Consider the following 23901-nt stretch of genomic DNA (forward strand, 5'->3'; position numbering starts at 1 on the left):
AGGAGCATTTGCACCAATCAGTAGCCCGATGCTGGCTTCGATTGGTTCCAGTTCAACATCCTTCAGGTAAGGCCATTCTTTGAGGTCCTCTTCTGTAGGTATGTTGTCATTGCATACAGGGATTGACTCTTGCGAGAATACATCTGGCAGCGTAATGAATGTGTTACTTTTGAGCCCAGCCACTTCCATTCCAGGGATCTTATAAGTGGTCACAGGCTTCTCCTGGCCCATAGTTTTGAGCAGAACCTTCACTTTCTTTCCTCTTGCATTTAGCTCTGCCATTAATTCTTCTGTGCAAAAGGTGGCAGTGCTTCCTGGGTCAAGGAAAGCGTATGTCTGCACAACCTTTGTTCCTTTGATCAGCTTCACTTGAACAGGAACAATAGACAGCTTACATGCATCGTTACCGGCCCCAATAAGGCTGCCAGCATCCAGGGAGACAAGGCTTGACGTGACCTTCGCTGATTCTCCAACATATCTTTTGGCAACCTGAGATTCCACCTTCTCTTTCAAATTGATGTGTAGAATGCTTGGGTGGTTTTGATGGCAAGCTTGACATGTCATTCTGTTTTTGCAATATCTGCTCATGTGCCCTCTTCCCAAACATCCAAAGCACAGACCTTCATTTTTCATAAACTCCACCTTTTCATTATTGTGTTTACTTTTTAGGACGCCACAAAACTCCAAAGAGTGGTCTTTGCTACAGTACAGGCAGGGCTTCTCAAGAGCGCTTGAGGTTTCCTGCTTTTTCTCCTTTTGGTTGAATTTGGGTTGGTTTGGTTTACTTTCCTTTTGCTCTGAACACTCTGACATGGTTGCAACTGTTGTAGCAAAACTGCTCCCCCTACTAGCTGGTTTAAACGGGGGTTTTTGTGCTGGCCTTTTTGTCTTTAGCACACATTTGTTATCAGTCACATCATGTATGTCACCAAAAAAAGGATCCAGAACGACTCTGGACTGTTTTTCCACAAATTCCACAAGGTCTTTGAACTTGGCTCGCCTTTTGCTCTTTTCCTGAAGATCGCAGCTGATTGTTCTCTATCTATCTCTGAGCTTAAAGGGTAATTTGGATATCATTGCCCTCAAGTGAGATGGTGTCTCCAGCTCTTCCATAAAATGAACTTCTTTCATTATATTGAAACAGCTTCGCAGAAACAGCGCATATGACCTTAACGCTGGTCCATCCTCTGCTTTTATTGGAGTCCAACTCAGGACCTTATCCAAGTGTGCTGATGTCAGCTTCATTACATTGCCAAAGTGCCATTCAAGTTGCTCTTTTGCTTCTCTGAGCCCCCTTTCTGGGTCCATGTGGAGGAAGCTACGAACCAGCAGGTTGGGTTCTCCCTTTGTGTATTGCTCCAAGTAAAACAAATTGTCCTGTGCATTGTCCACTTTGCGCTCTATTCCTTGTTCAAATGCCATAATGAATGATCTGTATTGTAGGGCATCACCATAAAATGTAGGAATTTCTCTGGAAGGAAGTAAAGCTGCTTGGTGCTGCTTTACAAGCAATTCAGTTATTTCATTTTGTTTTCTCATGACATCAGTGAGACCATTCTCTTCACTTTTAATTGAGTTTCCATTTCCTTGGTCATGATGTAGGTTTTTGCTTTTAAATTTTGCTTTAAAGAGAGGAGCTTGGTGAGAAATGTTTGATTTCACAGAGTGTTGAGGTTTTGGAGGCTTTTGGTTTGTTACTGGAACCATGTATTCAGTAGATGCTCCAGACATTTCCAACTGATGTACTGGTGATATGCTTTCTGATTTTAATTGCTTTGATGTTGATGGTTTGTGATTTCTTTGTGTGGTTATTGGTGGTTGGGGTGCTTGTCCAGCGGCCAGTGACGCGCTCTCCATGTAAACATTAACTTTTGCTTCTGCAGCAGCCAATTCAGGCTCTATGGCAAGCCTTTCCCCCGCTGCTATTATTTGAGCTTGTTGCATATCCAGAGCATGTTTCGTCTCCAATGCTTGCACTTTAGCGATCAGAGCAGCACGTTCTGCCTTAGCCTTTAAACAAGCAGAAGACGCTCCGGAGGCGGAGCTGGAGGAACTGGCTTTGCTTGGGGCTTTTTTTGTTTGAGATACACTGTCCTCTGGTCCCACTGCTTTATCTTTATGCTCATCGTCCACCACGCTTTTCTTTTCATCATCATCATCATCATCATCATCATCGTCGTCATCATCATCATTTTCCTCTTTTTCCTCAACCTCCTCGGTCATTTCCACTCCATCCATCCATTTGTTAATGCCGTTTATAAACTCTCTGAAATGCCCAAGCTTTGGCTCAAACCAGTCCGTATTATCTGCCTCCTTTTCCTCTTCATTTGAAAGGAGGTTTTGCACGGTGTTTTGCAACTCAATAAATTCTTCCACATACTTATTGAAAACCTCTGCGTGTTTGCGGACATTTTCGTTACTTTCCCCAATCTCCAATAAAGCATTGATTTCATTCTTTTTACGCGTTAAAACGCCGAGCTTTCCCCTGCGCGATGCGATCGCTTTTATCAAAAGCGTTTCATCTGTTTTTCCAGTGACAGACATTGCAACACAGGTTGTGGTATTTTATTCACTTTGAATTCACTTTTAGACCAATGACGGTAACACTCATTGCGAGCGCCGCGTCTCCAAACTTTTCCAACATTGTAGAGCGTAATCCATCTACTCACAAACCGCAGAAACTCCTTCCACTTTCTCCGCTGCTTGTGTGGTCCTTTCCTTTTGAAGACAACTTATTTTTCTTCAATCCAAAAAGTCTTTTGACTTAAATGTCTCGGCTGTTCTTCGTTCAGCCGTGGGTATAAGGCGAGGATCAGCTCGACTCGCTTCCAAACAATTCAAAGCACTCGCGATTTCAAAAAATGATTATATTTATTTTTACAGCTCAAAAAAGAACACAACTTTCATCTAAATAAAGGAAAATATGCTGGCAAACGAATAAATCACTGAAAGCTACGAGTGAACAAAAATAAGCGGTCAAAAGACTTTTTTACACCGCCGCCTCTTTCCCATGACACTTAGTTTTTCTCATCAAGACAATACACACGCCTGTCCTAAGTACCTGAGCGGTGCGTAAAACCCGCCCACAGACCTCAACAGGTAATCACAAGACAAATCAGCCTAGGCATAAACAGTATTTATATGCTAAACTAATTCAAAATGTAGCTTTCATTTAAAACATTCCTATTTCCATAAACAATAAACATGTCAGACATATGTGAACAGAAAATCAATAGCCTCATTAAAACGGCTGCGACAAAAAGTGATATTAAAGTATGTCAAATAAATTCATAAAGTCATTGTATTGTGTCTAAAAAAGTTTAGTTATTAATTTAGTTTAAGTTTAGTTATTAAGTAATAGAATAGACATTTTTTTTTAACTTTTTTAACTTGTTTCTAATATGAATAGTCGATGAAGTGACAAGTCAGGCTATCATTTGTCTGCAGCAAGACTCAAGAAAGGAGCAGCACATCAGCTTGGGAGATTCAGAACCAGAATCAGCTTTATTAGCCAAGTATGCACACATACAAGGAATTTGACTCCGGTAGGATGGACACTGTCTCAGACAGTAGACGGTAGACATACATACAAATGTAAGGCAGTTGCCTATTTTGGCCAATAGATGGCCCTGTTGTATTATTTATGCCCTCAGGCGTTACGCGATTGTTGCTGATTGTCCTTTACCGGTCACGTGTTTTCACGTGTTGGTTCAGTGTTTGTTTATGGTTTGCAAGGTAGGCACTATAGATATCTCTCCACATCATAGTAAAATATCTTGACCATAAATCGTTAATACGCTGTTCTATTTAAATGATGTGTTTATTGAGATGTTTGTCTACCACCATGATGAAGTGTTAGGATTTATAACCTGGTTACTGTGTATTAACATTCAACCATTTTTACTCTTAACATATACAGACAAATATCACTGGCTCTTTTACATTGACACCATATCTATGCTTTGGTGTAAACATATGAACACCTAACACACCGTAAGTTCTCTATATATCCCAGTAACTACCTCGCCACCTCTATAACTCTGTGGTGTTACTCTTTTTATATGTCTCTTTTATCAGTTTTCTTATACCTGAGAAAACACAGCAATACAGTTATGCTTCTGTCCAGCCGGATGCAGAATACATGCTGTGTTTACTCTTGACAGGGTTGCTCATTAGGGGGAATACTCCCTCTTGTGGCGTAAAGAGGCCACTACACCCCTGTATTGCCTGATGGAAGAACTAGAGCACAGCGGTGATTCTTTTAGATAAAATAACAGAAAATATAAATATGAAATAACTAAAAACTATATGAGTGTCCCTTTTATAACCATCTGAACTTATTGTCCTCACAGTATGATGATGTAGTTAAACATTTACTAATGTTTGACTTTATCACCCTCCAACGTGTGAGGGGCTCAGCAGCCTCTCAGGAAGGAAATGAAACAAAATAGAGCATTAGTAGGTGAGTAGTGGTTTACCAGAGGTAGGCCTATGTGCTACAGGCAAACAATCTTGTCGAAGTTAACTTCGAAATTATTATTATTTGTAGAGTACAAATGAACGCAGGCAAGTTCCAAGGTTTTAAGTTCTAAAATAAGCAATATGTGACATTTTTTAGGAGGTATGATAATATAGTTAAACATTTTCTCTGGGAAGGGAAAAAAAGCATGAATCAAATTGAGTAAATGATGTGCCCCTTAGGGAGAAAGGGGGGATAGGGTTACCAGGTCCAAGATTGTACCTCTTAGCATTCCAAATGTCAAAATTAGCCAAACACTGGAAAAGAGAGACACAGTCGACTGGATGGACAATGAGAAAAATGTGTGTTCTCTCTTTAATCTGATTGAGAGACTGTCTCAATGGTCAACACAACAAATCCAATTCTTGTTCACTCTGGGGATTCATGGACCAAAACACATGAAGTAAATAAGTTATCACATGATGTACAACAGTATTCATCCTTGTGGAACATTCCTGACATCTTTTTCTCGGTTTAGTCACTCTCATGCACGTACTGATTTAATTTGCCCAGAAGAGGTCGCTGTTCTCCCTTTGAATATCTCGTCATGGTTTTGAGGAGATTTGTTGTTGAGTTTCAATGTTTTCCTGCCAATTTAAATAGCTCTTCGAACATACTGTAATATTAAAATAATGTATAATGTTTGGGGATCTGCAGACAGGCACACAACATAGCTGCATCACATTCACACAACACCTGGTAGTCACATGACTAATCAGGAAGTGGTAAATGTTTGCTGGCTGCAAGTCAGACTCCCTTTATGTTTGCTGGACACTGTTGTGTGAGTTGGGCTCCCTTCTTCATTGGAGGTACTGTTGGTCATGGTAGAGCATGTTTTAATCACTGCCATCTGAGTTTTAATACTTATGTATTTCATTTTAATAGGGTAGTTTCTAGAAGTGTGCGTCCACTCTTCACGGAGGACACAGGCTTCTGCAGGGAGTTTTTAATAGTGATGTGACTACCTCAATGTGACCTGAGCTGCTGGGCTGCACTGGTAAATGTCTCAATATGCACATTTCCATTGAATGCGTTATCTGCATTTGAACGTGTCCTTTTAATGATTTTCTCTGTTTGTAGCAACGGAACGTTCAGTGTTTCTTCACTTGTCAATGTGCTGTGGGACAGTTGAGCATACTGAAAAGTAGGCCTTTATTTTTGTGTCATGTTTGAATTGTTTGAATGCTATGCTGTTTAATGAGGCTGGCCACTAACAGGATTGTTTTCTCTTGAAACCAGGGACCAGGCCAGTCACTGTTTGTTCTTTAAGTAGTAGGCAGTTTTTTTGATTGTTTTCAGTTTTATTTGTTGTTTGGTTTTCTGTGATTTTGCCGTTGGGCCTACCATCCCTCTATTCATACTAGTCCATTGTCCATGGTTCATTGGACTAGTGGTGCTATTAATGCTGGTGGTTCTCCTCCCTAACCTTGTCTTCTGCGTAGGATATCCCTGTACAAGGCCGGATCCACACTGATGCTTTGCTGCTTGTCGAGGGACCACACTGGGAGACGCTGTAGTGGTGTGTACTTAAGACTACAACACGGTGTGATATTTTGTAGTGGTATCTCCAGGTCTCAAGTGTTTAGTGCTTGTTGTGTTGCATGCTTCTACTGGTGTTGGGTTGTTGTCTCCGTTTTCTTCTGTCTCACCAGGGGCGTCCTGAGCAGAGGTGTTGCATTGGCTGATCCGACCTTCCTAGACTGAGGAGAATCCATCAGCTATTCATAGCAGTATTTTTAACACCTATATTAACTTTGCTTTAGCCTTTGAATTAAATGATAATACATTTGGAATACATTTGTATATCTGCCTCTTGTCCATTGTCCCTTTGCTGGGGGAAATATAGAATTAGCCACACCACACTCAGGGGAAGATTTCTGGGTCCTCCTGCCCATCAGGGGGTGGCGTTGTCGGACTATAAAAGGTATACTGCTAGTCGGGTACCACAATGTATTTAGAGGTTAGACACTGTCTCCTTGCATGTTGATGGAACAGAGGTGCAGAGAAGGAACAACAGGCAATGAATGTGTAAAACTGCCTTCTGCAGAGAATAAATGCTGGAAAACAAGTCCTTGGGTCCTTTCATGCCCAATCCACATCTGTGACGAACAACCTTTTTGGAAATATCTACAAATGAGAAACTGTCTTCAAATTTAAAGTAATCATAGATAATCCAACTCTGGGGGGAAAAAATGTTTCTCTTTGATTTTAGCGGAGTCACTGGATGAAATCCTGCAACTTTCTGTGGCAAAAAGAATTCACTCAGAACCCCACATGTATATGTATCACATGAGGGTGCATGCTGGAGAGAAACCACATGTTTGTAAGAATTGTGGCCAGGGGTGTACCAGTGGAGGGATGTGCTACAGGCATGCAAAATACTGTGAGGAATTGCAATTTTTCCTTTTCGAAATGATTTGAATTGATCGTTCATCATGTTGAGGTTTAACTTTGTTGCAGCTAAACGGCTGCATATTTCTCATATATTGACTGTAAATCTAGAGTAACAGGAATGCATTTTGATTTTTAACAAAAATACCTACATTTAGCTTCTATGAATTGTTTTCCAAATGGTTGAAATATGATCTTATTCAGCACTGTGCAGCACGCCTGCACTGACGGATCTTACTGGATGTGTTTATGGAGCATTGTAAGATGATGCTCCTGTAATACAGCAACATTGGTTCAGGAGTGGTTCAGGAAACATTCTTGAAAGTAGTTGATGACTATCACTATTCATTTCCCGCTGAAGTGGACGCACTCATACATAAACACCTCTTTGACCGTCTCCCTCGCCAGTGTAACAATAGGACTGTTTATTTAAGTACTGTTGTATGGGGGACTGATCTAGAGGTTACACCGCGCTCGCGAACCAGTTGAGATAACGTTACAGTTGTGAGATGATGACTGCACTCATGCAATAAAGTTCAAGTAAGCAAGACTGCTTTAATCGTCCATTGTGTATAGTCCAGATAGAGACGGAACACAATGAAACAGCCAGCAGCCTATTGAAACAGCGCCACCAGCCCTTTGACTCTCTGCTGTGGCTGATGTTGCACACTTCAATAAAGACGCCGTGTGGCTTCATTCAATTGCTTTACTGGACAGTCTGAGAAAACACAGTGCAATACAGTTCTGCTTCTGTCCAGCCGGATGCAGAATACATACTGTGTGTATGGGCTGTGTTTCCTCGACAGGGTTGCTCATTTGGGGGGATACTCCCTCTTGTGGCGTAACGACGCCACTACACCCCCGTATTGCCTGATGGAAGAACAAGAGCACAGTGATTATTTTAGATAAAATAACAGAAAATATAAATATGAAATAAATAAAAAATATGAGTGTCCCTTTTATAAACATCTGAACTTATTGACCTCACAGTATGATGATGTAGTTAAACATGAAAATATCCCTAATTACAAATAATGACTGTGCTTTTAACACGTTTTAGAAGTGTTCCACAGCATGGAGCACAGTAGCAAAGCTGACATTGTAAAGCTGAAATGTGACTTTCACTTCTCAGACGCATTTTTCCATTCATAACTTGTCACCAAGAAATGAGGTATTTCTACTTTTTCAGGGCAAGTTTACGTTATTTTTTCTAAAAGCATCCCTATTTCCTAACATGCATACATGTTGGAAAAGTGTATAAATAGCATGTTTACGTATGAAACCTTTAAAAGATTAATCAAGCGTCATAGTTTACATTACATGCCAATCTGTTATTACATGATGCACTCATGGTTTTCTTACATTTGCTGATTTAAATGTTACGTGCGTTATGAGTTGTCCACGTCCCGTATGCCAAAAAGGAGAACAATTTATGGCCGTTCTAAACTTGTCGTTTTTTCTTCTTTTCTTTTTTACAGAAGGACAACACGGTGGCTGGATAATACCACAGTGACGGACCCTCAAAGAATTGTAGCCCCTCGTCACAAAATGATTCCTGTTGAAGATATTCTTTGTTGTCAACATTCGACGGAACGAATGAAGACGTCCTCTCAGTCACCAGCAAGAGTCGACTGCTGGAGATCAGGGGGTGAGAGTGCAGCTCCCTTTTCTCCACTTCGAGAGTTAGACTGTTTGTGTTTTTGGCCCACTCATTTAGTTTGATAAACAGCCACGAGATGGACGAGAACATGTGTAAATACCTTGCATTGGAGTAAGTCTGTATTTTTGCATCAGTCAAGTTCATTTCTGACTGAAGTCGTTTGATATTCAAAGCTGTATGCAGAAAAGCCCACTGATACTGTGAGTGGATCACAGTTCATGTGATCAATAGCTTTATTTTCTATTTTCCTTGTTTTGATGATTTATGTCAAACTGCCTGTTGCACCATAATTTTCTCTGCTCAGATTTCTTAGTTTCTTTCTGCCATGTGTTCAGTATTGTGTGTTTTTTCTGGACATTTATTCATTTTCAATGAAGTAGTGAGATCAAAGCCAGCTGAAAGAAACAGAATCTCAACTGCATATTATAATGAATGTATCATCTGAGCTTACCTTCTACTTAGTGTCCCCCAGCAAAGTGTGGCTCACCAAACAGACTCCCTTGTAGTTAATTCAGTATTTAGAATCATGTAGATCATACTCACATCTGATAAATTATGTTTCTGCTTTATGTTTGTGGCTGGAACCATATGCTTGTTAATGGTGGCAATCAATAGAGAGCAGCCATTTGGTCCATGTATGAGGTTTACAGCATTAGGGTTAGAAGGACCTTTTTGTTGACTTTCCCAGTCTGTTTTTTTATATAGTTGACTAAACAAAGAGCATTCCCATGATTTGTGTCTGAGGAGCATCTACTACTATTAATGCCTTCAAAAAACCTTTAGGAAAGAAAAGCCTCGTGTGTATTCAGTTAAAACCTGCAGCCCGAATGACCTTGAACAAGTAAGATTTAGATAATAAGAACAAAATGCTCTGCTATTTAGCCAAAAATAATATGTAAGCATCTGGTTGAGGTAAAATAGTTGGCCTATAAGTGCATGTTTTCTCATTGGAGTCTGAGCCACCTGTTAAAGCATGCTCTCTTTTGTTATCAGTGTTAGCGTTGGGAGATTGGAAGAAGAACTGAAGTCCCGACTATTCTTTGGTGCAGAATACATGTCTTTGCACAAAGTAATCACTAGTGATGATTGCAATCATATTTATAGTATTATTGAGGTTATTTACATCGCTATATAACAACAACATGAATATTTACACCATTTTATGATTATTATGATTAATAATAATCATAATAATAATAACATATTATCATTACAGTCATGTTTTTGTATTATATTTAATATTATAGTTATTAATATTGGTATATTTTGTATTGGGTATTATAATAATGTATACATAATATGTTAATATTAACAGCTAAAATAATAGTTATTGTTATTATTATTATTATTATTTTTATTACTATTATTATTATTGGTTTAATTCATCTTAATGCTGTTTTCATCTCTGTTCAGTAACTGAAGAATAAACAGCCTCATATTTTCAATCATTTAGTTTCCGATCACAAAAATGTATTGATTTTTAAACTCTTTTTCAGCCACATATTGAATATACTTATACTATATATGTGTGAAGTCAAAACATTTTTATTTTTTTTAGAATTTTAACATTGGCTAATTTAAACAGGATTATTGCTTGGTTTAAATCAATGATAAATCCTTATACTTTGAATTTTCTTCCCCCTCAGTTGGTGCCAACGACGTCATCGGCCGTCCTGCACGAGGTGGACGTGAGTATGGACTCGTGGATGAGGTAGGTCAGGTTGGGTTTTTTTGGAGACTTCTCCGAAGATGAGGACAGCGAGCAGGAGGACGTTCAGGACGATGGATGGACGAGCGATGATTCTGGCTACAGCTTCATGTTTGAGGCTTCTGATGACGAGGATGAAGAGGAGGAAGTGGATGAAGACGAAGATGATGACTTCAGACTTCAGCAGTTCACTCTTCTCAGCGTCTGGCAGGGATTTCGTAAAGAGATGTTTCCCGGTCGCCTTCCCTTTTGTCCTTCCGTCTCCGTCCCTTCTGGTGTGAGCCGTCCTGAAGAAGATCCATCCTTGGTTCCTCAGGGGCCAGAAGATTCCACTCCCTCAACCTCAGGCTGCAGCTCGTCCACAAAGAGAAGCAGAGAAGAGGACGCACAGGTAAGTGTGAAGAGGCAGAGGATCTCCGAGGACAGCAATGAAGAGGATGATGATGATCACTTCAGCTGATCGCCACGGAAACCCATTCCATGAAGCTCTCTATGCACTGTTCTTGAGCTCATCTGAAGGCCACATGAAGTTTGGAGGTCTGTAGCGATTGACTCTGCAGAAAGTTGGTGACCTCTGTCTGCGCACTATACACCTCAGCATCGCTGACCCCGCTCCATCATTTTACGTGGCCTACCACTTGGCTGAGTTGCTGTTGTTCCCAATCACTTCCACTTTGTTATTATCGCACTGACCGTTGACTGTGGAACATTAAGGAGCGAGGAAATTTCACGACTGGACTTGTTGCACAGGTGGCATCCTATCACAGGACCACGCTGGAATTCACTGAGCTCCTGAGAGGAAACAGAAACAGTCTGAATGCCGAGGTGCTTGCTTTTATACACCTGTGGCCATGGAAGTGATTGGAACACCGGATTTCATGGCAATATAGCGTGTCTCTTTTTAAATGATTTACCTTCTGAGTCATAGTTGGTGATGAGAAGGATGGAGGACTACAGGACCAGATGAGAAGGATAGAGGACCACAGGACCAGATGAGAAGGATAGAGGACCACAGGACCAGATGAGAAGGATGGAGGACTACAGGACCAGATGAGAAGGATGGGGGACTACAGGACCAGATGAGAAGGATGGAGGACTACAGGACCAGATGAGAAGGATAGAGGACCACAGGACCAGATGAGAAGGATGGAGGACTACAGGACCAGATGAGAAGGATAGAGGACCACAGGACCAGATGAGAAGGATAGAGGACTACAGGACCAGATGAGAAGGATGGAGGACTACAGGACCAGATGAGAAGGATGGAGGACTACAGGACCAGATGAGAAGGATGGAGGACTACAGGACCAGCCATGACATGCTTGTCAAAAACTTGTCTTAATAATGCTCCAAATGCTAAAAGTTTTCCCAAAAAATTAAGTAATTTCTATATTAGACCTGTTATTTTATTATTATGTTCTCTTTTCAGGTAGCCATACAGATGCAAACGAATTTAAAGAATTTCTGTGTAAAGCCTATCCAAAACTCAGACGAGGGGGTGGATTTGAGTTGCTCAAAATCTCTGGAACAACACGCAGTCGCCACCTGATCCTCATCCCCTGTCCCAATGAGTGTTATCATGTAAGACACTTGAAAGATCCCCAAACCCAGATTGGTCATGCCACTCTTTTCATACGACCACTCCAAGGGAACCTGAATCTGGACCCTGTAAGTTTTTCACTTTTCAACTGGTGCAGACTGTGAATGACAGTCACATAGTTATTGCTTTTGTTGAATTTTTAAAATGATCTTGTTTGTAGGACAGTCCAGATTGCAGTAATGAGCTAATTGGACCACCTCAGAAATGTGTCGGGTGTGGAGAGGAGTTCCCTTTTTCACGCATAAAAGCTCATAGCGATGAATGCATGAGGTATGCTCTACAAAACTGCTTTAAACTAGGTGTAAAGCATTTTGTGTGTGTGTGTGTGTGTGTGTGTGTGTGTTAAACAATTGTAACTATAGATGTCTTAGTGCAGGGCAAACATGACAAATCAGCACATCTAATGTTTCATTATTGTGGGCCCAAATATTAGTTATTTTGATGCCAAAAATCCCTCTGAAAAGCCATATTGTTCATACATTGTTGTGCATCCAAATGTGGAGGATATAGATCCTGGATATTGGTCTTGAGGGAAAGTTGAGTTTGAATGGAATTGATTAATTATATTTATATGGCCATCCTTTTGTACTTTTAAACTTTAGTTTTACTAGATTGCAGTGTTTTTGTGAGTGTGTTATGCAATATAAAATATACTAGCCAAACTAACAAAAATGACCTCTTTTTTACTCAAGACCATCACAGAGCAGTGGTGAGGTAGAGGTTGAGGTTGCCACAGAAAGTGCCAACTCCTCCCGAAGTGAAGGTAGATTTGTCAGCATGTTGACGAGACCACAGGTGAGGGAGACAACAAGGGCCAACAACTCAAACTACTCGGTGCCACCTCAGGGATGTGTGCCAGCTCCTGACATAGTTGATCTAGATCCCATTGAAGAGAGAGGCTTCCCTGGTTTGTTACGTAATTAAACATTACATCATTTATTTCAATAACTTGTTGCTCTCTGTATATTAATTGATCCAGTATTAATTTGAACATTTGAACAACTACTTTTAGATTGGCAAATTGCACCAAATCCTACAGAGGCAGCAAAGAGATTCAAAGAAATTAAGTAAAATGACGTTCTTTTTTCAACTTCATTTATGATTGATGATACAAAATCATTTCAGGCAATAAAATAAATGTTGACTTTCTTCTCTATTTTGGTAGCGTCTCCAAGCCTCCTTGGGAAACTCCTGCAGTTCTGGATAGGGTGGAATGTGCTGCCCAGACACTTGGATGTTAACGTGGTGGAGAGCAACTTCCCCAGTTCTTCCACCTGCTTAAACTTCCAGGACATTACAAAGAGTACTCTAACTTTGAAAGAGACATTCTTGCTGCTATTTGTAGCACTGACACTGGGTTTGGACTGGTCTAAGGACACATCAATATATCACTGTACACCTTAGTGTACATTTGTTGTCCAGCAACAAAATTTGGATTGCAGCATAAAAGCATTTGAAAGAGTGATATCAACTAGGGCCTAGTTCTGCCAGTGTGTGTAACACTGGTGCATTAAAAAGGTCTGCATGCTTGTGATGTGGTGAAGCATATTTGTTATTTGCTTCATGTCTATACCATTGTCTTTTAGGTTTAATCTCACTGTTCACAATTGTATTAAAGCTCAGGAGACTGTTACAGAGACAAAGTGAGTTGTTGCTGTTCTTTATTTGTGGTTTTGTTCTGAAACAGGATGCATGTTGCAGTTTCTCGAGCCTTCTGATTCAGAGACTTAAGTCTCCAATCACATGTGAAATTAATACTTCAAAACAAGTTATCTTGATTACTACAGGACAGTTTATCATACAAGGCTCTGTTACATAACCATAATGGTTTTCAATGTTTAAACTTAATGGTTCACAAAAAGTTCATTAATAGTAATAGACATAAATTGCTTATTGCAAAACGTTTGTTTGCAGTCATATTGTACAATGCAGCAAGTTTTATGACATCTGGTATAAAATAAAAATGCTGTCATTACCATTCTTTTTAAATAATTTTAGACACTTGAAACAAAGATATCAGAACTGCTAAACCATAATACCGGCTTCTTTATCAGAACGTGAGCAATATGGATTTACTGGAGCATTTCTGATAATAAGCTCACACTTTGTACATAGACATCTAACACATTGGACAGAGGGCAATCAGGGTCTGGTAGACTTCCAACTTCCTGGTCAGTCAGTGAGCGCTGCAGCTGAACTTCAGGGACCACAACACCAGGCTGATGGTGACCACACGGTCCGGTCCAGTCAACTCCAAACTCCGTGTCAACCTGCAACTGCAAGAGCTGAGGTTAAACGGTAGGATAAAGGGTCAATCAAAATCAAAGTCTTAAAGATTTTTATGGTCAATATGTCTACAGAACTGTAAGCCATATTAATTCATTTTACAGAAGCTAGTTTGAAATATCACCTGTTTATCATCTTGGATTCTGTATCTATGCCCCAAAAACAGCTATGGCATTGGAAAGAGCTTGACTACAATTTCCAAGAGCCAATACATTAATTTTGAGAGCTAAGATGTATAATTTTCTCTCTAAATCACTGCTCCTTGTTTGACCACAACATTGTAGCAATACCTTATTGTGTTGAAAGTGACAATGATAGGCAGTATAAATCCATCACATTTAGTTCCTGAACAACAGGCTACTATAGTTACATTTTGCTACTGATACATGCACTTTATGATGGACATAAAGTAGAGATAATGTTGACAATATCCCATGTAGGAAATTAAAAGTTAAAGCAAAACAGAATTACTGAATAAATCCAAACCTGTATGGGGCCCTGCTGCGCCTCATGCTCATGGCGAGTCCACAGTTGCAGCGGTGACTGGTTGCCCTCAGTGCGTAGTCTGTGGCAGTTCCAGCCACGCTGGAAAAACTGAAGGTGCTTCTGTATGTGGGGCACAAAGCGCCAGTGCAGAGCATAGAGATGCATTTCATTGTCAGGATTGAGAAGGCCTTCTCTCTCAAGGTTGGTAAAGATGGTGTAGAAGAGATCAAGAACTCCCACATAAACGTCTCTCCAGAGCCTTTCGATTCTGATGGGTATAAAGGAAAAACTATTTATTCTACCTACAATGAACAAAAACAAAATATACAGGGAAAATACCTTTACCTAATACTTTTACCTACTGTTGGTGTATGACAACACTCCCATCAATGATAAGCACAGTAAATTAGAACTGAATTAAATACGTAAGTAATAAGTGATGTATTCAATATTCACTCTAAATAACAGTTAATGACAAAGTTTAATTTTAATTCTCTTAAAGGATAAGTTGATTTTTTCAAGTTTGTCTTCAAACAATGCTCACATGCCCACATGTATGATGAAAGAGTTTTTTGTTGCTGTAGTTGTTCCTCTGTCCATCTATACTGGCTGTGGAAAATCTAATGCTAACCATTCTATTGTAAGTGATGGCTGGCCTTGTTCTGTGACTGCTGAAGCCTCATATATGCTTCAGAATGAAGTTCAGCTGAACTACAGAATGAGGACTAGATTTGTCATCACTTACATTGGAATCACACTAGAATAGTAATCTTCTCCTGGTCAGTATAGATTACAGAGAGACAATTAGAGAACAACTCTTTTGATATTTACACTAACGTTAATGTTGAAAAGCTCATAATCTGCTGCCACAAAAGCTTGATTGTATTAAGATAGACTTGAAGAGACAGGTTAAGTCAGTTTATATTGCCATCTTTTACAAAGTGTTATTTTGATAAATGTTGAATGGAAGATTATGTTACCTTTGGTTATGGACACTCCTGCCAGCAATGTGTGAATTCCTGTTCAGTCCTCTATTAGCCACCATGTAGCGTGCAACATCAACATTTTCCCCGCCTTTATCTGACCTCACACGTGATGGCACACCATAGACATCGACAGCTTCCAGAAAGCTTTTTAGGACTGTTGCTGCACGATTGTTGGTGGCGGCACTCAAGTATACAATCAAACGACTAAAGCCGTCAATACCACCATGCACAACAATACGCCATCTGAAATAGATATGCATGAGAACAGATTAAGATCAGTACCACTACCTGCATCATGCATCTCTGTATGTGCAAGTTGAGGCCAGATTTACACAGAGCAAACTGTATATGCCTATTTGATCAGAACTTCTTTATCTGAAATCTTTAACACACAAACATAAATAAAATCCTGATATACTTCTAGGTCACCATTTCTTTGTATTCAATCCAGCTCACAAAATGTACACCCACACCCGAATTTATACAAGGTTCTGGTGAGTATTTTGATTAAAAATAGCCTTTGAGGCCAGCTGCAAGTTGTCTTTTTTAAGAGTTTTTAGTCTTTGGTCACTGACATTTTCTGTTTTTAGCACTGTACTCCAGCATATTAGATTTCATAGAAGACAATGGCTGAGGTTAAAATGTCGAGTGCCACTTTAATTTGGGAATATTGGGTGCACAGTGTGGGAGCCATAGCCATTTTAGCCCCTGTCAGACTGTATATACAAAGATTACAATTTCAGTACTGTGCCAAAAACAGAAGGTTTATCACAGTTTCTAACTGACCTGTTCGGACCACTTTAAAAAGCCACCCCACCTAAAAGTTCAAAGAACCAACCAGCATTACTCTTCATTTTGATGCTGGTAGAAGTCAGTAAAACTGATTTGCATGCACAAGAACACTGATGGATTAAATCATTTGATCCATCCACCATTGATAAATCCCAGTCCGGCTTGCAGTGATACTTGTAGGTTAATTAAAATTGTAGATGAGCTTTTGTAACTGCTCTGGATATACACTAAACTGGGTAGTAAGTATCTTACAGTAGTACAATCTACAATAAAGTGGATGCTTGAGATGGTTAATGTTTTTTCGATACCTTATCAGTTTGTGATTTCCATCGATGTGCCATAAACTGTTCGGTGCTCTAACAGAGTACTTCCTACGCCTTCTTGGGTTCAGCTGAAGGGTGCGCATCAAAACTCCACCAGGATCCACTCGCCGCATGGATTCCTGGACACGCTGTCCTATAATAGGCAAAAAAATTCACAGATATGGTGTACAGAAAAAAAGTAAAGCATTCCCCAATCTGGCAGTGAATTCACAAATCCAGATAAAATCCAGACTAGCACTAAATAAAGCAGCTTCCTCACATTGTGAGTAAATCGGCAAGTAGGCCAAATCCCAACATAAAATAACCCCTGAACAAATGAATGGGTAATGAATACAATTCCTTACTTTGTATGCGTATGCCTTGTGCATTCAGGTGCCCAACCATCATTTTGTATCCAGACATGGGATGCTGCTGCAGAATTTGGGTCACAGTTTCATCCAGATTGTTGTCCTCTATTGGAGTTAATAGATTGTGGACTCTGATCATCAAAAATAACAAGAAAAAAGTCACAAGAGGCAACGAAGAAATGTCACCCATCTCACAGTAAAAACAAAACAACGATTATTTTAAATCGGTGTCGCCTAAAACAAACCTCATTCCTGTTTAGTCTAAATTCAGCTGCTGTGTCCTGTAGAAGTTTATACATTTTATTTATAATTTAAGTTAAAATCTTTCGTATTGTATGAGTTTATATATGCAACACTATCATGTGTCAAACTAATGCAATTGTGCTGAAATGTCACATCTGACTCTGTTCACTTTTTACTCCAGAAATAGGGTTACAGATCATCTGACAAACTGAAGATGTTAATTAATGGCACCCATGTACAGTATCAACAAATGCAGCAGCACAAATCCACTACCTGTAAGGAGTACATATGATAAACTAAGTGTAGCGACTAATTGTCCAATTTAAAAGGCCGCCAAGAGGCTCAGTGTTGTCTTGTCTGAGACATAACACACCCAGGTGTTAATTGCCGGAAATGATAGGAACCAAAGAGCGTGTGCAGGATAAACAATTAATAATACAGGCCAAACCAATGTTGGCTCCTACACTAAGTTTGTCAGTAATATAAGCATGTTAGTCACCAGTCCATCTGTCGTTGAAAACCAAAGCATATAGGCCTATATAATCAAGTATTGTTAGACCTATTCCCAGTGCATATTAATGTAAGTTAATATCAGTAACGTTAGTTAATTTTTAGTTAACTTAAACTCAGTGCAAAACTCAAAGCAGTGCAAGGAGACATATTATTGTATAAATGTTCTATGATATCATGAACAATTTATACTAAAAGCTTGGACTCAAATGTGCACCTAACGTTAGACTATATAAGATAAACACAGTATATTTCCCAGTGGTATTTGGAGATAAGGTGAGCAACATTACCATCAATAAACACTAGCTAATTAAATATCTCTGTGAATTTGCACACATATATTGCCACCTTTAAAAGACGAGACACGGGAAACCAGACAAACAGACAATGTAGCGTTAGGAGTAAAAATTACCCTATTCCGTACTGTGCCATCCTCCGACGAATTGTTCTCTCGCACACTCCGAACACCTGTGCTATTTCCCCAGCAGTGTGCCCCCGCAGTAGGTGTGCTTCGATTAAAGTGGGGGGTATATTGTACGACGGACGTCCAAGGGTCCCTTCTTCTGACTCTGACAGGGTGTAAAGTTGGCGGGCGACTTCTTCAAGACCGTCTAACACTGCTAGCTCCATTTCCACATCCATATCGGCGTTGAGCTGAGCCAAGTCATCCATCAATCTATCCAGACGAAACTGAACATAGTCGTTGGTTGCATGGTTCTCTAAATCGTTCGCTAATGATCGTAATTCATTCGCAATCGCTCGTACAAAAAATGCCATTACTAAACCAGAGCTACATAAATAACAAATGTCAACAACTGCAGCTAACGGTTAGCTGAGCGGGCGGGCTAGTAGCCAGCAACATTCCTGTACAGGAATCAGCTCCGCTAGTAAGGCAGAAGTAGTAGGTCCGAATCGAGCAAGCTCCTGTAACCAATCATGCTGTTGACTGAGGTTAGGACCTCCTACTTCATTAACATATGGACACAGAAATACAGAAATAAATAAATGTAGGTGAACAGAAATGTAGAAATAAATATAAAGCATTTATTTATTTATTCTGTTATTCATTCTTTTATTTATTTATTTATACATTTATTTATGCATTTATTTATTTATTCATTTCAGCATTTATTTATTTATTCCTGTATTTATTTATACATTTATTTATTCATTTATTTATTTGTTTATACTTAAGTCATGTTTAGTCCTCCATAAATTCTTGCACGGCTATGTTCTGAATTTCCTTGACTACCTTGAACATTTTCAGAATTTTCTGCAGTGGAGCCAATGGTCCTGTGCTGCTTCTGCTTCATGGAGGAGGACACTCTGCACTCTCCTGGGCGGTGTTCACTGTGAGCATAATACCTCATAACGAATTAGAAACTCAGTGCATGTTCATAATAGAATATTTATGGAGCTGTTCTTTAATTTCAGCGTCTTTGCTATACGCTATTTGATTGATGAAATGGTTTCCATATGTGTCTTTGCAGGCAATCATATGCAGCAGGATCATGGTAAATAAAGGTTCTAGTGACAGCACAATACACCACCGCGCGGTGGCCGAGTGGTTAGAGCAGGTGCTTAAAGAATAAGTGCGCAATGCCCATGCGCAGTAGACTCTGGCCCGGTCTTCACCGGTTCGAATCCAGCTCGGATCAAACCAATGACGCAATCTGCATTGCTGCGTCATTGAAGTCAGTTCTTTTTCCAGACGAGTGTCCCCGATGCAGCCTTTCTCGTCTTGGCTGCTCGCTTTAGTCCACTAAGTCATTTTGCTTCGTATTAGTGGCATTTTGGAGTGGGGATGAAACCCTCCAACGTGTGAGGGGCTCAGCAGCCTCTCAGGAAGGAAATTAAACAAAAGAGAGCATTAGTAGGTGAGTAGTGCTTTACCAGAGGTAGGCCTATGTGCTACAGGCAAACAATCTTCTTGGCCCTCAAAGTTAGCTTCCAAATTATTATTAACAAGCTATTACTTTTGGAGAGTACAAATGAACGCAGGCAAGTTACAAGCTTTTAAGTTTCAAGCGCAAACTCACATAAAAACATCACCATTCCACATTTCAAAGTAATTCACAGTCACCTCCTATGAAGAACCAAATTGAAGGAGTTCTAACAATGAGCACAATCTTCAGTGGGCAAATCATTTACATTAAGAGCATTTTCAAATCATAAGAAATGTAGTAAACACTGGTGTGTTGTAGTTGATTTCATATCCAGTAGATGGCAGTGAAGCAGGATGATTTAGCGTGCTGTCTAACGTTACTTTTTATAGCTTCCACCATCCCACCGATGCTCTCTGCGTCTCCGCAGTTTGTTCAAAGGCCTGCTGAAGCCAACGCGTTAGCTAGCGGGAGTTAAGCTAGCTGTTGCTGCCATGGATGCCAGAGTTTTAGCACGTAGCTTTGGCATGCAACCTAAGCATTATAACAATAATTATGTATTTTAGGTTAAACTATTTGATCCGTTACAGTGTTTCCCCTAGATTTTTTTTCAGGCCCGGTGGTACCCACCGAAAAAACCCTAAACAGACGAGACGTGTCGGATGGTGTATTGGTGCAGTTGGATTAAGTCAGGTGGCACAGCAAGCAGTCTGCAATTCTGCAATTATTATATTTGCATTCAACATTTTTGTTCAACCAGAGTGTATTCAAGATCACAAGGAGAGAGTGACTTATTAAGGTGCCGGTTGATGGAAATGATGCAAAATTATGGGCCGGAAAAATATGGCTGGAAAATGAGGAGCATCACATTAATAGCTACAGATACTGTAAAACACTACAACGACATATGAGTGCATATATTGTCTTATTTTATCAAGTAAAATATAAGTTATATATTTACTCAACAGCCTGATAGTTCATAGAAATTCAGGTAGAAATAGGTTAACTCAGAGTTCCACAGCTTATCAAAAACAATCCTTATTTTATTAACATAGGCTGCCTAAGGGCGCGATCAGTAGCGTGCCTCGGCTCCAGCCCAAACGGGCTTTGGCCCGTTAGCCGGTTGTACATACGTCATCACGTCCTAATACTTCACACGCATGGCTTGATGTTGTTTTTAAGGAGCACCGTCTCTGCATTTATTTCTCGACAACACTCGACCTGCATCAGCGAATGTGCGCACGAGCGGATCTGTGCGAGCAGGCAGCGCGAGGAAAGCGGATTTTGGACGGCGACACACAGCGGCATTTTTCTTATAAATGCATGGGTCCGGGTCCGGGTCCGGTACCGGTCCGGTTCCGCTCACACCACGAGTCTGAAGAGTGCAACAGCTTATCAAAATACAATGTAAACTTTCCGTGTTTTCATAGAAAGCGACATCGTGGTGGTTTACACTTTTGCTCTTTTTTTCTATACAGACCTGGACGGAAGAGAGATTTCTCACCCCTGCCCTGGAGTCACTACTTTGAAACCATGTTGAGGTGGAAAATGAAAATGGCAAAGATATATCCTTCTTGTGTTTGTCAGAAAATATTTATATCATATTTGACACTTTTGGTGTGGAAATCACCCAGAGCATTCAAAGCCAACTAGGTCATTTCAGATTTAGCCTTTTCTTGAGACCAGTGTGCTGTCTAACTTCAGCTTAGTATAGAAAATTAGCACTTTATGCAATTCATGTGTATTGTATTTTGAGCAGCTAATTCTTGCACGGCTATGTTCTGAATTTCCTTGACTACCTTGAACATTTTCTGAATTTTCTGCAGTGGAGCCAATGGTCCTGTGCTGCTTCTGCTTCATGGAGGAGGACACTCTGCACTCTCCTGGGCGGTGTTCACTGTGAGCATAATACCTCATAACGAATTAGAAACTCAGTGCATGTTCATAATAGAATATTTATGGAGCTGTTCTTTAATTTCAGCGTCTTTGCTATACGCTATTTGATTGATGAAATGGTTTCCGTATGTGTCTTTGCAGGCAGTCATATGCAGCAGGATCAACTGCAGGGTGGTGGCTATGGACCTTCGAGCTCATGGTAAATAAAGGTTGTCACGGGAGACAACATGTAACTAGACATATTTTATTTATAGTTTAGGAAATTGAGATTGTGATGGAGATGTATTAGTTTGCTTAGTTATAATGGGAAATAGTCTACTTAATGAATTAAAAAAATAAAATGTTGATCACTGCATCCTCACGATTTTAGCTCACCATTTGCATTCTGTAATAACGTAATATGCCCTTAACATTGATCTATTTCTAGAACATATTGTAGTTTTGTGTTTATTTCACAGACACTGTTCTGTGCACAATCTCAGAACTGATTGGCTAGCTAGCTAGATTAACCTGCAGATATCCAGAGTCAAGACTTCCCTTTCTGTGTGTTGCTCATTGTTTACAGTCCGATTAGCAACTTGAGATGCGAGACTGGAGTTGGAGTTGAGAGATGACGTTTTCAACTGGATTGTTTCACAAGTAGCAAGTTAACAAGCTAATTTTAAACCAATAAAAAGTTAAAGCCTTGATTGCACTTCGGCCAGTGTGTTCCCCTTTTTGCTCTTCCCATGGATTGTTTACCTGCAATCATCCAAAGCCTGCCAATGTGATTAGTCACTGACTACAAACGGGAACCAGAACATTTCCTGTACCAAAAGGTTCTGCATATGAATGCAGGCCCTTTTTTTTTATAGAGATTATACATTGCGTCTTCATTTCTTTGGTGGAACAAGTTGTAAAATGTGCTTCTCTCATTACCTATAGGTGACACAAAAGTGAAAAATCCTGATGATATCTCTGCGGACACGATGGCCAAGTAAGTTGCTTTGTGTGCAGTTGATATAACATACGCACTCACTCTCCACAGCTTGGCCTTGAATCACAGAAAAATATGGGAAGCCTGAGGGGACAGTAATGATCCTGCAGGACAGCCGACAGAATCGAGTCACACACACAGTCAGCTTACGTCCGTGCAGCTTCCCACCTAAAGGCAGGGTATGTTTGGTGCATCCTTGTATGGTCTTGCTTTCACGGCTCAGTCCAGAAGGAAGAAAGTCATTTGAGAGTTGTATGGATTCTTGTGATGGTGTGCATTTAGATGAATGATTGACCCTTGAGGGACCCCTTTGTTCAGAGTGACGGGGTCGGATATAACTGTACCGAACTGGACTGACTGAACACGGTCTGTTAGATAGCTTTTAATCCACTTACCCACGTTTTCACTAAAGCCAATTTTCTGAGTGATTTTAAGGAGATGACAGTGATCAACAGCATCGAAAGCCTTTGTAAGGTCAATAAACATGCATACATGCTGTCCCTTCCAGCCCAGTAAATAAGTTATCACATGATGTACAACAGTATTCATCCTTGGAACATTCCTGCCATCTTTTTCTCAGTTTAATTCAATTTTCAATTCAATTTTATATTTATAGTGTCAAATCACAACAGAAGTCATCTCAGGACACTTAACACATTGAGCAGGACTAGAATACGCTCAAAATTTCAAGTGTCAACACAATTTCAAAGTCCCAACATCACCCAGGGGCAAGCGTTACAGCGACAGTGGCGAGAAAAAACTGCCTTAATAGGCTTTTAGGCAGAAATCTCGTGCAGCCCAGGCCCTTGGGTTCCAACTGCATTTGGTGTTGGTAGTATGGAAATAGTAGCATTGACAGTAGTGGTGGTATTAACAGTAACAATAGTATCAACAGTGGTAGTCCATGGCAGCAGGCACAGCCACGCCGAGATGGATCCATCCAACAATGTCGCCTGTAGACCAAAAAGCAGGAGTAGTTGAGCAGTCACACAGCGGGCAGGTGGAGCTACAATGTGGTGTTTCCAGCATCAGGCCAGTTAGCAGTCTGCATCGGTCAGGAACTCTGGACTCTGCTGGACCAGAAAGCATAGCCAGACTCCCGGGAGTAGTCAAGTTAGTGACAGTAGAGATGCCGATTTTAGTCAATTACTTTAATTAAAAATACTGGCGGGATAGAAGCTGTCGGCCACAAAGCCTTTAGCAGCAGGAAGTTTTGAGTGCTTGTCAAAGTGAGGCAGGGATCGAGGCAAACAAGACCACAACATCGGTGCAGTCCGGATCAGGTTCCACCACGG

General features: G+C 40.3%; 1 protein-coding gene across 1 annotated transcript in view; it reads left to right on the forward strand.

Annotated features, from left to right (window-relative positions):
- The window catches only part of LOC311025298 (protein phosphatase methylesterase 1-like), a gene marked incomplete at its 5' end in the record, with an annotated part of 249179 nt that overhangs the window by 56707 nt on the left and 168571 nt on the right, over window positions 1–23901 (forward strand). The window lies entirely within an intron of this gene.

This window comes from Eutrigla gurnardus (assembly GCF_963514095.1).
Source record: "Eutrigla gurnardus genome assembly, chromosome: 15".
NCBI classification, from domain to species: Eukaryota; Metazoa; Chordata; class Actinopteri; order Perciformes; family Triglidae; genus Eutrigla; species Eutrigla gurnardus.